This window comes from Lissotriton vulgaris, chromosome 4_1 (assembly GCF_964263255.1).
Source record: "Lissotriton vulgaris chromosome 4_1, aLisVul1.2, whole genome shotgun sequence".
NCBI lineage: Eukaryota > Metazoa > Chordata > Amphibia > Caudata > Salamandridae > Lissotriton > Lissotriton vulgaris.
This window is the reverse complement of record NC_141691.1, coordinates 27487113-27500268: the sequence shown is the minus strand read 5'-3', so window position 1 is coordinate 27500268 and position 13156 is coordinate 27487113.

Sequence of the window (13156 nt, the reverse complement as noted above, 5' to 3'; positions counted from 1 at the left end):
ATATTGGAGAGGTAGTAGAATAATGGGCTAGGAGGACTAAGTTGGGAGGAGACTAGGAGAGCAGAGACTGACAGTACTACTAGTAAAGTACATAAAGTACAGTAGTAGGGCTACTAAATTTACAAACTTGGTTACTTGCATTTTGGTAGGTTTCAGGACTAGATGTTTCATTCATGCTGGTAAGTTTGAAGAAAACAAACGTCCAGTAACCACCGCCAACCCCCACACAAAATAATATATGAACGCGTATACTGTGTTTTTGAAAGAAAAGTAATTATTAGAAAATATATATTTGTGTTGTTTTCAGCACGACAATAATAAATAAATTACCTGAACTCACCCCCCCTCCCGAACCCAACCAATCTCAAAAAGTCCAAAAGTCCCCTTTCCCAAACACCCAATACCCACCCCCAACAGTCTTTAAAAAAGGGGCAAGGGACAGTCACTTCCTCCGGTGGCGTACTTTGGCAAGCTGTTGCTGCATGTCCCACTGCTCTTTACGGAGGTCCCGGAGCTGGCGCTGATGTTTTTGTGCCAACCGCTCCAGGTAGTCCACTCTTCTGCGTAGCCGGTGCACAAGAACTATCCAGGATCTGGGGGAGGCTGCTGATGTTCTTGCTGCTGTGCGGCGGTGGCGGGAGGCTGTCGAGCCACGGCTCCGTTTCGCTGTAGGCTTTTGGCTGGTGGACCCGGGGGCATTGGAGGAAGATGTAGATGTTGATGTTTCCTCATGCTCCCGAGCCCACAACCGCCGATACTCGGCACAAATAGCCTCCAGCTTACGGGCCCTGGCCCGGACAGCCATCTCCTTATGGGTGAGCTTTTTAGGAGTAGCATCTATGGATAAAGAAAGAAAAATACTGTAGCCAATAGTCTTTAACATAAAGTCAAAATAATTCAACGGAAGGTTGACACTCAGTAACACCAGCAAGTAGCAAACACAGTGTAACATTTTGGCATGTATCTTTCTGCCGTCTTTGTAAGCTTGTGACACTGTGAGTTTCAGGAATTCCACTAGCAGCACTATAGGTGGACTCACTACTACATACATAGTTAGAGAGTACTAAAAAAAGGCCTTTTTTACTTTTTTTCTCTTGTTTTGCAAAATAAATTACTGGTACGTGAACTTGTGGTAGCCGCCATAATGGCAGCTCACTCAGCTTTCACCCAAGAAATACAGACACAGGCCATGATGATGCAGACTCGCAGTACTTTAAGCAGTACATGCAGGTGGGGATCTGAATGTCTTACTTTTCTATAGGGGTGGCACTGCCACTGGCCATACTTCATCCACTCAGCGTCTGCTCTACTACATCACACACCTCTGCTATCAACGAGGAGGATAAGAAGATAACATCCAGGCTTCCAAAGTACGTCTATGATTCTTCTTAATATCTCAAATGTACCAAAATGTATTTTTGTCAACAACCAACTAACACCCTTTTTATAATATTTTTGAAACCGCCGTCTTCTTTCTTATGTTGAATTGCATTCAACAAAACCATTCTTTACAGTCATTAATATTAAGACTCCCTCGTCCTTCGTTTCACCCTTCTTTAAGTTTTCGTTCTTCACATCCCTAAACTACATCTGATATGACTTGGCTTCACAATAAAAATTTGCCAGCTGAGTTGAAGTGAAATAGAGGGGGCCATTGGTTACCATAGAAGTACCTCCGCTAATGCTATCAAAAGTCAAGGTTAACTGTCTTCTCTGTGATAGCCCAAAAAAGTAGTTCTAAATTAGTAAATGTTCTTGACAGTACAGTGTACTTATACTAGTGTACTGTGCACTACTGTACTGTACATCATACATTCCTTTGCGAGCCTACTCAAAAACATTTCAATAAGTAAGGAGTATAATAACTTACCACCGTCCGCCGCCGCTGAGTCTTCCCCCCTAGCTCCTCCTGTTGGCGCCGCCGCATCCAGAGTAGACCCCTCCGCACTGCTGGCCCCGGCACTGGTGGTCATCTGTGCCGCATCAGATGTTGTGACGTCTAGGAAAAACATGTCATATTTTCAGATGCCATACACAACCCCCTATTTTGTCTCGTAATGGAAGAAAATGTTACATTTTTATTACTGGGATTGAAAAAAAGTAACGGTTTTGGGGAGGGTGTTAACCTGTTATATGCTTATTCCATTAAATGCTGCACTTCTTCTTATGACAACTGATGAATGCTTGCTTAACGTGCACCATTTTTCTCATTACAGAAAGAAGATTCCATTGCCCTTCTGCCAGACGATACACCAACTACTACTAAGTCATCACCAGCAGTACTTTAAGTACTTTAAAGAAGGTGGGGGCTCCCGCACAGTTATTCTAATAATTTCATGTGTCTGTTAACTATTATTACGTTTGAGTCATACTAATTTCATTCATGGGAATGTTGTTTAAACTTTAACGTCATCTTCATCCATCAGAATACTACGCTATTAAAAATAAAGAAATAATGTTTTCCTTTCTTAATTGAAAATAAAACTTTAAAACTAACAAACACAATGTGGTTTTTGTTTACAAGTGATTGAGTGAGCGGAAAAGTTTGAACTACTGCACTTGGCAGTCATGTTTTAGTGACTCAGATAGGCCGGGACTCGGAGGTAGTCTTCTTCTGTTCTTCTGGGTCGTAAAATCATTGGTCAGACATTCTAGATAGTCGGTCAGGGGATTGCGGGTTCAACTTCTGTTCGGACTGAGGTATGTCGAAAGTCAAACTGCACCTATCATCAACAATGTCCTATTTATCTTGTCCATACTTCTTTGTGTGCAGAATAGTCCCTGAAACACGAGCGGTATGGGTTGCGCTCCTCTCAAATCAAAAAGGCAACTGCTACCTTTTACTTTTACGACGCGCGTTTCGGTGTATAGCCGCAGGCGGGCTACACCTTCATCAGGGCGGAGGAGAGGTGGAGGGAGACGAGGGCCACAGATGTTAGAGTGTTCTCTGTAGGGGTAATACATTTAAAATAACATTTAATTAGTGAGTATCCAAAGGGGGGTTCAGAGTAGTCAAGTTTCAAACAATAAAATTGCAAAAATTAATACAAGTAAGCATAGTAATTGACATCCATGGGTTTCAATGATCAGTGAGGCCAGAACGCACATAGCAACACAACAAGTTTATATGGACTCACAGATTCATGACACAGAGTATCGAGTTAGGATAACGGAAATACCTTAGAAAGGGGAATAGAATGCTGAGCGAGCGAGGATCCCCCGCTCGCTATAGGGTCTGATTCGCTAGAGGGTCTGGTTCAACAAGAGATAAGGCTAAAATGTATAAAGTAAATACCTAAAGGTTAGAAATAGGGTTCCAATGGGATTCTTGCAATATGGAATAAAGAAGACATACTCATACCATGAAAGATCTTGAGCGACTTCAGAAATTGGAAGTCCACAGAGTAGCGTTCAAGTTCAGAATCCAAAGGGATCGATAATGCTGAAAACAGGAGGATAATGAGAAAGGTTTAAGGAACCCGCCGGGGGAACAACAGGCCAAGAACTCGGAACCCCCAGGTATACATGGTCTATAACCTATGGTTTTTTCATTGAATTTTCAAGGTTTTGTAAATGCTAATTCCTAACTATATATGGTCTATAACCTATTGTTTTTTCATTGAATTTCAATGGTTTTTTAATAGCAAATATCAAAAGCTGTAAAATGTATTCTTATTTTAATGGAAAAATATATTTTATATGTTTTTAATATAATTTTTTTATGTGTATATTTTTTTTAATTATTTTTTTTTGTTTCGCTACCGGTCCGCGCACCGGGTAGCTTCCCGTTAGCTCAATTTGGTTCCGCGACCCGGTCCGCGAACCGGTAAACATTTCCTTTAGCGCAACTACCGCGTTAGAAAACAACATCGTGACGCGTCGCGTAAGCGCGACGTATCGCGTTGCCGCGTAAAGCGTCTTATGACGCGCCGCGTTAGCGCACCCGGAAGCGTTCTGGAACGCGAACCGAGGTGCGAAGCGCAGCTACCCGGAAGCGCTCCGGGTGCATAGCGGGACGCGCAACGTAAGCGTAACAAGTCATGTGATTTGAAAATAACACTTTTTATTGGTTGATTTCACTTTTGGTTTCCTAATTATTATTAATATTATTATTATTATATGAAACTTGTAACGCGCTCAGCTTACCCGGGGGCATCCCGGCGCGACAGACCAAAGAAGGAGGAACTCGATTACTCACTACTGTGGAAACAAGTAGGTTTTAAGGAGTTTCCTAAATAATAGGATCTTGGGCTCTGAGCGAATCTTAAGGGGCAGAGAGTTCCACAGAGATGCCACCTGTACCGAGAAACGCCTGCCCCCAGTCCGAGCTCTCCTAACTCTCGCAGATTGCAAAAGATGTTGCTGGTCTGAGCGCAGAAGGCGTGGAGGTTTATAAGGACGGGCCATATTAAAAAGGATGGGGGGGCCTTTGCCATGTAGAATTTTATGGGCCGTACACAGCGCCTTGAATTTCACCCGCTCCTTAACAGGGAGCCAGTGAAGTGCTTTCAGGGCCGGGGCAGCGGACTGCCTTCTAGGGATCTCCATCAAAACTCTGGCAGCTGCATTTTGCACCTGTTGGAGGGTTTTAAAGGTCGCTTCAGGGGCACCAAGAAACAGGGCATTACCAAAGTCAAGCCTTGAAAGGATTAAACCACGCATCAAAAGCTTCTTAGCTGGATCCGGAAGCAGTGGTAGCACCTTTCGGGCTGACTTCAGTAGACCGAAGCAAACCCCCGCGGTCTTTCTGGCGTGGGTCCTAAAGGACAGATCTTCCTCCAACCATACTCCCAAGGACTTGATCTCCTTCTTGGGAGATGGTGGATCGCCAAGAGACCGGGGCCAACAGCTGGCAATGATGGAGGGACTGGAGTTGCCCAAGAGCATCAACTCAGTTTTTCCTCCATTGAGCTTAAGAGCCGAGTTGGACATCCATTGGTAGACATTGGCCAGGCAGTCATGTAACAAGTTGGGTTGTTTCGCCAGCTGAGTGAGGCCCACCACCAGCTGAGTATCATCAGCATAGCTGATGATCTTCAACCCCGAAGGGGCTACCACTCTTTCAAGTGGAGTCATGTATGCATTGAACAAAGTAGGGCTCAACGATGAGCCCTGTGGGACTCCACATTGAAGAGGGAATAGGGAAGACTGCTCTGCCCCTTCCCAGACTTGGTAGAAACGGTTGGAGAGGAAGGATCCCAACCATTTCAGGGCCGTCCCTGAGACACCTACCTCTGACAGGCGTTGGAGGAGCACCTGGTGACTCACGGTGTCAAAGGCAGCACTCAAGTCCAGGAGGATCACTGCCACTGATCCTCCAGTATCAAGAGTGCTCCTTGCTTCCTCCACTACCGCCAGCAGGGCTGTGTCCGTTCCCTGGCCGGGACGGAAACCAGTCTGGGAGTCTCCCAACAGGTGGTTGGACTCAAGATAGTAAGAAAGCTGACGGTTAACCAGCTTCTCAGCGATTTTAGAAAACCACGGCAGAAGCGAGATTGGCCTGAAGTTGGTCAAATTGGCGGGATCCAAGCCTGGTTTTTTCAGTAAGGCTTTTACTACTGCCCTTTTCCATCTCTGAGGGACTATGCCATGAGAGAGAGAGAGGTTGATAAGGTCGGTCAGCGGAGCTGACAGAGTGTTGGCCACAAGTTTAAGATGTTTCATAGGCACTGGATCACTCGGAGATCCACTCTTCATCTCCACCAAGACCTTTGTAACCTCCTCTTCCGAAAAGGGGCCAAAGGAGACAAGTTCGGTCGGACAGCTTATTGGACCAGTAGCCGGCTCAGAGATTTGAGGCATAGCGGGCAGAGAGGATAGGATTGTATCTATTTTAGAATGGAAGAAACTAGCCAGTTCTTCACATTTATCTTTAGGATTAACGTGCACGACTGGCGGGACCGGGGCTTTCAAGAGTTCTTTGAAAATTTTAAACGATTCTCTTGGACAATTACTTGCCCTCTCAATCCTATCACTAAAGAAATTCTTTTTGACATGATAATGATGTAAGGCTAGGTCATGTGACCTAAAAATAACACTTTTCATTGGTTCAGAACATTTTTTTTGCCCAAATGATGAAAGCCCCCTCCTATTTTTCTCACTCTGACTTTCAACTTTGTGAGAGGAAGACCTATTTTGCTTATTGGAAGATGGCTTCAATTGTAACTGCAGCTGGTGGACCCCCACCACCTCCACCACCTCCTATGAAGGATGGACCACCTCCCCAGTTTATTCCCAACCCTGAAGAAGAGGAGGAAGAAGTAGAACAGGATGTTCATGACATAGTATTTTTGCCTGAAGAGCCCTGGAAATCGCACCGCAAGGACAATTTCATTTGGCATTTTTTATTTCATTTCCACAAGGCCAAAAAAAAGTGAATGCCCGGCATGTTACATGCCTGATATGCAAAGAAGTTCTGTCCCGAGGTACAGATAAAAAGTATAGCTTTGGGAACTATACTATGCATCGCCACATGCAAAGGTGGCATCCAATAAATTACAGTGTGGCGGAGGTGCGTAACCTACGTGAAAATCCACCAACTCCTGTGGCCACCGCCTCAACGCATGAAAGTCTTTCGGGACCAGAGGTGAGGGAAATGGTCCCCACTATCCAAACAAATTCTCAACACATCAAGCTGGTGTGTATTTATTGTGAGGGTTTGCTTTCTTAAGGCGAAATGAGCATAAACTTAATGAACAGAGCATTTGAAAATCACAAGTGCTCCAAACGCCCCAAAAAGTGAATTTTTTTTTTGCTCCTGTTGAGCCGTTTCTAATGCCTGTTTTTTGTTGTTCCCCCTGAAAAAAACAAAAAAATGTAAAATTGTTCAAAAAATACAAAAAAGGCAAAAAATGTTCAGAAAAATAATAAAAAAATATAAAACAACAAAAACAATAAAAAAAAAGTTATTTTCAGAACTACCTCCCATTTATAAAAAATTGGTAAAATGTTAAGCACTCTTGCATTCTCTTTTTTTTTGATTCACTTCCTGGTTCGCGCCCCGGTACGCGAACCGGAAGCGAACCAAAAAAAAAGAAAACAAAATAGTGTATATAAGGGAAGGAGACAGAGAGAATAATGTTAAAAGAAAGACAGCTAGAGGGAGTAACACAAAGATACTGTATAATAGATAATTATACAAAAAAAAGTTGTAAGCAGGAAAAATTGAGAAAAAGAAAATAGAAAAGGAAGTGAAAGAAAAAAAGAGTGTAGAAGAATAATAAACAAGAGTTACTTGGAGAATGAGAATGAATTTTCAAATTAAAAAGAAACAGAGTAAAGGATGTGGAATAAGAAGTAGGGATAGAACCGGACTAAAACAACAACCCTGAGGGAAGGTGTTAAAAAAAAGAGAGTGTTAGTAAATAGGATTAAAATAAGGTGTATCATAGTGAATAAAATAAAAAGATGTGCAATGACAGAGAGAAAAAACAGAAAGAAGAAAAGAAGAAGTGATAGAAAAAGAATAATTGAAACAGCAAAGAAATGAACATAAGATACTGTGCGTGAACTACAGAGAGAAAGCATAAAGAACAACTTGTAAAAGAGTGAAGAGACAGTGACAGTTTGTGTTAGAGAAACGGACTGAGTGAAAAGGAGTGAGGAACTGTGAGAATGGAGGGACTGAGAAAAGGAGTGGAAGGAGTAGAATAAGTAAGTAATAGAAAAAAGAATGAGGGAAGTAGAAAAGGCAGGAAACTGAGGGTTAAAGAAATGAAGCAGTGGAACTAATAAAAGTTAAATGTGAAAGAGATGTAACGGAATGAGTACTAAACACTTACCTTATAATTATTGTTAACTTAGTCACTTGTTATTTTTATACTTTCATTCTGTGAATGAGAGAACAAAAATTTTAAAATTGATAGAAAGTAGTAAAAGATGAGTGAGCATGAGACAAGATGAGTACATATTAAAAATCACAATTCAAAGTACAGAATTAATTATACATATTAAATGGTTTATTTTTGCTGTTCTCAGAATATATCAAATTTAACTGAAAACAGTGAGTTGAAGGTATTCATCATATAACAGCGGGGAAAAAAAACACAATAAAAATGATTGTGTTTAAAAAACCCATATAATATAAGCAATCAGAAATCAGAACTCCTCAAAAGTAACTTACTTTCCATGACGTCAAAGGATGTCCTATGAACAGCTTATACTCTGTTGTGCTGTTATTATTTTCTGCCCGCCACTTTCTGAAAGATAAGCTCCATCGTTTTAAGAGAAATGAGACATACAAAGCAATTTAAAACAGCACACTAAATTACAGCAACACCTAGAATCATTATAATCCAGTTACCTACCATAAATTCTCACTTCTGAAAACAAGTCAAAAGGCAATATTGCTTCATAGTCAAATACTAATCATTGCCGAAAGACCAGCCTTTTTTAAATTTCCTGAAATCGACAACTGTGCAGCCAAAACATTTTTAATTAGACTTCACAACTTATTTACATCTGGTTTATATATTGGAAGTGTAAAATGACATTTCACCGATAAGTTTCTATAAATAATATGGACAGCATTGCAGACTTACATTACCTCTACTCCTTGTTTTGATCTGCTGCTTGAATTAGCTTATTAAAACAAACAGTTTTCGCTCTGTACTACACTTATCCACAAGGCTATATAGTGTAGGAGCTATTAGAACCTCTTGAAATTCCTCAGAACAAATTCCGAGATTCCTTTCCTAAAATGTTGGTTGTAAGAACACCAGGTAAGAATTTTTAAGGTGGAAAGGCAATCTTTTTTTGAAAGTTAAAACAGAATCATTGCAGAATGACCAGCTGTTTCCAGACTTCAAATAAGTTGTGTAATGTCCTGATGTTGTTGAAGGACCCTCATGATATATAATTGTTGCAGTTAGAAAAGTCCTTCCTGATATTGACAACTGAGAAGCCACAAAATGTTTAATTAAAGTTGTCAATTTTGTTCCATCAGGCCTACATCGTTGGAACATTAAAATGACATACTGGCCATATCTTCGTATAAATAATGTGGACAGCATTGCAGACTTGCATTGGCTACACTCCATGTTTTGATCGGCTGCTTTTACTAGCTTATTAAAGGATACTGATTTAGTGTCTGGCAAAGTTAAATATATAAATCTTTCTGAGTCTACACTAGTAATACTTGATAACGTACAATTCTCGCAGTCATGCTACCATTGATAAGAAAGGCCAAACAGATGATCTACATTTACACCTTCATCTTGCAATACATTAAGCATATACATTAAAAACTCCTGACAATCTTGCAGAATATTTTGAGAGAATTGTGTTTGACCTGAACATTTGTCTAACAGATTTCGAATTTCAAACATACTTTCTACTCTTGTTCTATCAGCGCTACATTTCTCTAACACAGAATTCAACAAACAGCAAAAACATTGATCCGAATTGATCACAATCTGTTCTTTTAAAGTTTCTAGAGAAAAGACAACATTAACCACTACATTAGAATAGCAGTTCACACCAGAACTATTTTCAAATTGAAAACCAACAACATGTTCAACAGAATTCATTTTGTTTCTGCTTACAATTTTGAGTTTATCGACTTTTGGTCTTTTTGCTACAACCTCCCTACTATTAGTGACATTTCTACGTTTCCGGCCTACCACACGTTTCTCAAACAAAGGATATTGAGGCAAATGTGGCGCATACTCTCTTCTTAACCTATTGTATTCCATAACACAATCTAGATCCGCACAAATGTTTGTGACATCACACTCAATCAAGTACAAACCTGATAAAGTTCTGACTCGTGACAATGCTACATAAGCCATACCCTCCTTGAACACAGAACTGCCAATATTCACCAAAGCACTGTCTACACTTAAACCTTGTGATTTATGGATTGTCACCGCATATGCCAAGAAAACAGGAAATTGCTTACGGCGAACATATAAGTCTTTTACAAGCAAAAACATAGCTGTGCAACGACTAATTAGCTGTACTTTCTCAATGCCATCCAATTTAATTTTTAAAAATTCAATTCTTTCAACATGTAAATTCCTTCTCAAAATGATACGGCAATTTAAGCACACATTCAGAGTCATTTCAAAACCAGCAGTTTTAGATATAGTCTTCTCTAATGAATCCAATTTAGATTTCAAATTCTCAGACAAAACAATTGTTGCACCCATATGCTCTATTCTGTCAATAGCTTCCAGTTTCACAATCACTTGGTTCTCTAAAGTCAACATTTTGTTGTTGAAGATGGAACATTCTGCAAGAGTTGGCATCAAACATATTCCCAATTTCTTCTCAGTAATTTTATGAAAAATATTCTCTGGCAGAACGTCTTCTTATGGAAAAAAATTTGACAGTAATCGTGCATGTAAAGCTTCTTTCCCACGCTCAGTCACTTTCCTGATTCTAACATCTTGTAGAATATTCTTGTAATCTTCATCCTTCGCCTGACGCATATTTTCACGCAGCTCAGCATAACTGAAGTTTAACCATATGTTAACGTTGCCAATGCTCCCTAGGCACTTCCTGGTATCTTCATGCGTAAGCAGTTTAAACACTGGTTGTCCTTTCACTGGTGTCAGCTGCAGAAGATCACAGAAAACAATGATGTGTTTGCCACCAAATAACACATCATACTCTGTTTTAAGAACTTCCTGCATTCTCAAATGCACAAAGGCAAGCATGACATTGGAAACCATGCTTACTTCATCAATTTTATTTATTTATTTATTTATTTATTTTTGGTATTTGTAAAGCGCGACTTATACCCTCAGGCGTCTTGGCGCTGATAAAACCAGTTAATTATGATAATTAGCAAGAGGAAGGAGCAGTTATTGGTTAAAGAGCCACGTTTTTAGAAGCTTGCGGAATTGGAGGAGGGAGGAACTCTCCTTGATGTTTAGGGGTAGTGTGTTCCATAGCTTTGGGGCAGCCACCAAAAAGCGACGGTCACCCCAGGATACTGTTTTTGTACGAGGAACAACCAGTTGACTGAGGGTAGTTGAGCGTAGAACTCTGCTAGATCTGTATCGTTGTAGCTGATCTTTCAGAAAGTGGGGACCTTGGTTGTTAAGCGCCTTGAATACGATACAGAGGGACTTGAAATGAATTCTGTTTCGGATGGTGAGCCAGTGGTACTCCTTTATACTTTTGGATATAGATTCGTATTTTGTTTTACCAGAGAGCAGGCGTGCTGCTGCATTCTGGATTGTCTGTAGTTTGGATACTACTCTGGATTGGGCATTGAGGAAAGACCGTTACAATAATCCAGAGCAGAAAGGACAAGAGCAGTGACCAATGTTTTAATGGCTGATTCCGGAAGGAAAGGACGTATTTTTCTTACCATCTTCAATTTTAGGTGTGCTGCGGAGGCTGTTTTATTGGCATGATGCATGAAATTTAGACCTTCATTGAAGATGATTCCGAGGTTCCTGACTTTGGCAGTGGGGGTGGGAGGGGTGCCGAAGGCATCTGGCCACCAGCTTGAAGTCCAGGCTGGGTGAAGGGGTCCAAAAATGAGCACCTCAGTTTTTTCTGAGTTTAATTTAAGGCAGTTGGTGGTCATCCATTCTCCTATGTCTACAAGTCCTTTCTTGAATTTTTCTGCCACTAGATCTCCGTCCCCTTTGATAGACAGAACAAGTTGGGTATCATCGGCGTAGGAGGTTAGGCTCATCCCGTGTGCTTTGATGGTTTTAGCAAGGTCCGACACATAAATGTTGAAAAGTGTCGGACTTAGGGATGAGCCTTGAGGTACTCCACAAGGAGATGAAAGTTGGGCCGATTGAAAGGGTCCCAGGATAGCAGCCTGCGTTCTTTTGGCTAAGAAGGAAGCAATTAGGTCTTTGGCAGTGTGGCAGATGCCAAATCCCTCGACACGGTCAACCAAGATGGTGTGGTCGACCGTGTCGAAGGCTGCTGATAGATCCAGCATTACCAGGATGGCTGTTCCCCCTTGATCCCTAATCACCCTAATGTCATCGGCAGCCTTAATCAAGGCTGTCTCTGTCCCATGATATTTCCGGAATCCAAATTGCGTGTCATCCAGGAGATGGTATTTTTCAATGAATTCAGAGATCTGAGTGTTCATGGCTTTTTCGATCACCTTTGCCACGAATGGGAGACTTGCAATGGGTCGGTAGTTTTTTAACTCATTTTTATCCAGGGAAGGTTTTTTTAACAGGGGTTTAAGTAGGGTGTTTTTTAGAGGGTCTGGGTAAGTGCCTGAGAGTAGAGTGGAATTGCAGACCTGAGTGAGTAGTGGTATAATAGAATCCATAACCGGCAGGAGTACTGAGAGTGGGCAGGGGTCCAAGGCTGATCCTGATTTAATAGAGGACAGTATAGTTTTTATTTGGTCTGTTGTAACCGGTTGGAAGCTGGAAAACATGTTAACTGGAGGTGGAGTGGGAGGGTTATCTGTCCTAGGAAGTGAATTTGCAGAGAAAGCTTGATAAATGTCATCAACTTTGGTAAAGAAAAAGGAAACTAAGGAGTCACATAAAAGTTGCGATGGAGGGGGAGTGAGATCCGGGGCATTGCCTGATAGAGATTTGGTGATTTGGTACAATTGTCTACTGGAGTTTTTGGCTTTTTGAACCTGTTCGGTATAATAATCTTTTTTAGCTTTGGTAATCATAGCTTTATAGAGTGTCAGAGATTCCTTGTAGATTGCTTTGCTAGCTGTGTCATAGGTTTTCCTCCATAATCTTTCTTTATTACGGTTGATTTGCTTTTGTGCCCTTAGTTTTTCATTATACCAAGGGGCAGTAGGTTTGGATCTGTTTCTTGATAGTTCTTTTGTGGGGGCTGACTGATTCGTGGCTTGACTTAGCCAGGTGTGAAATTGCTGTAGTGCTAGGTTGGGCTCTGTGGACAGCATAGGACGGGTGTCATCCAATATTAGTCTTAAGTCGTCCTGGTTGATATTTTTCCAATCTTTGAAAGGCTGTTTAGGGGTGGGAGTGGGTTTGATATCCCAATTGGTATTGATAGTTATGGTAGCGAAAATTGCATGATGGTCAGTCCAGGGCATGGGTAATATGTTAGTTATTTGTAGGCCTTCTAGATTGGAAAATATAGGATCCAAAATGTGGCCGGCTAGGTGGGTGGGGGACGTAACCCGTTGTTTTAGCCCTAGCGATTCCAGATCAGAGGTGAGGGTGACCGTGTCAGTTTGATG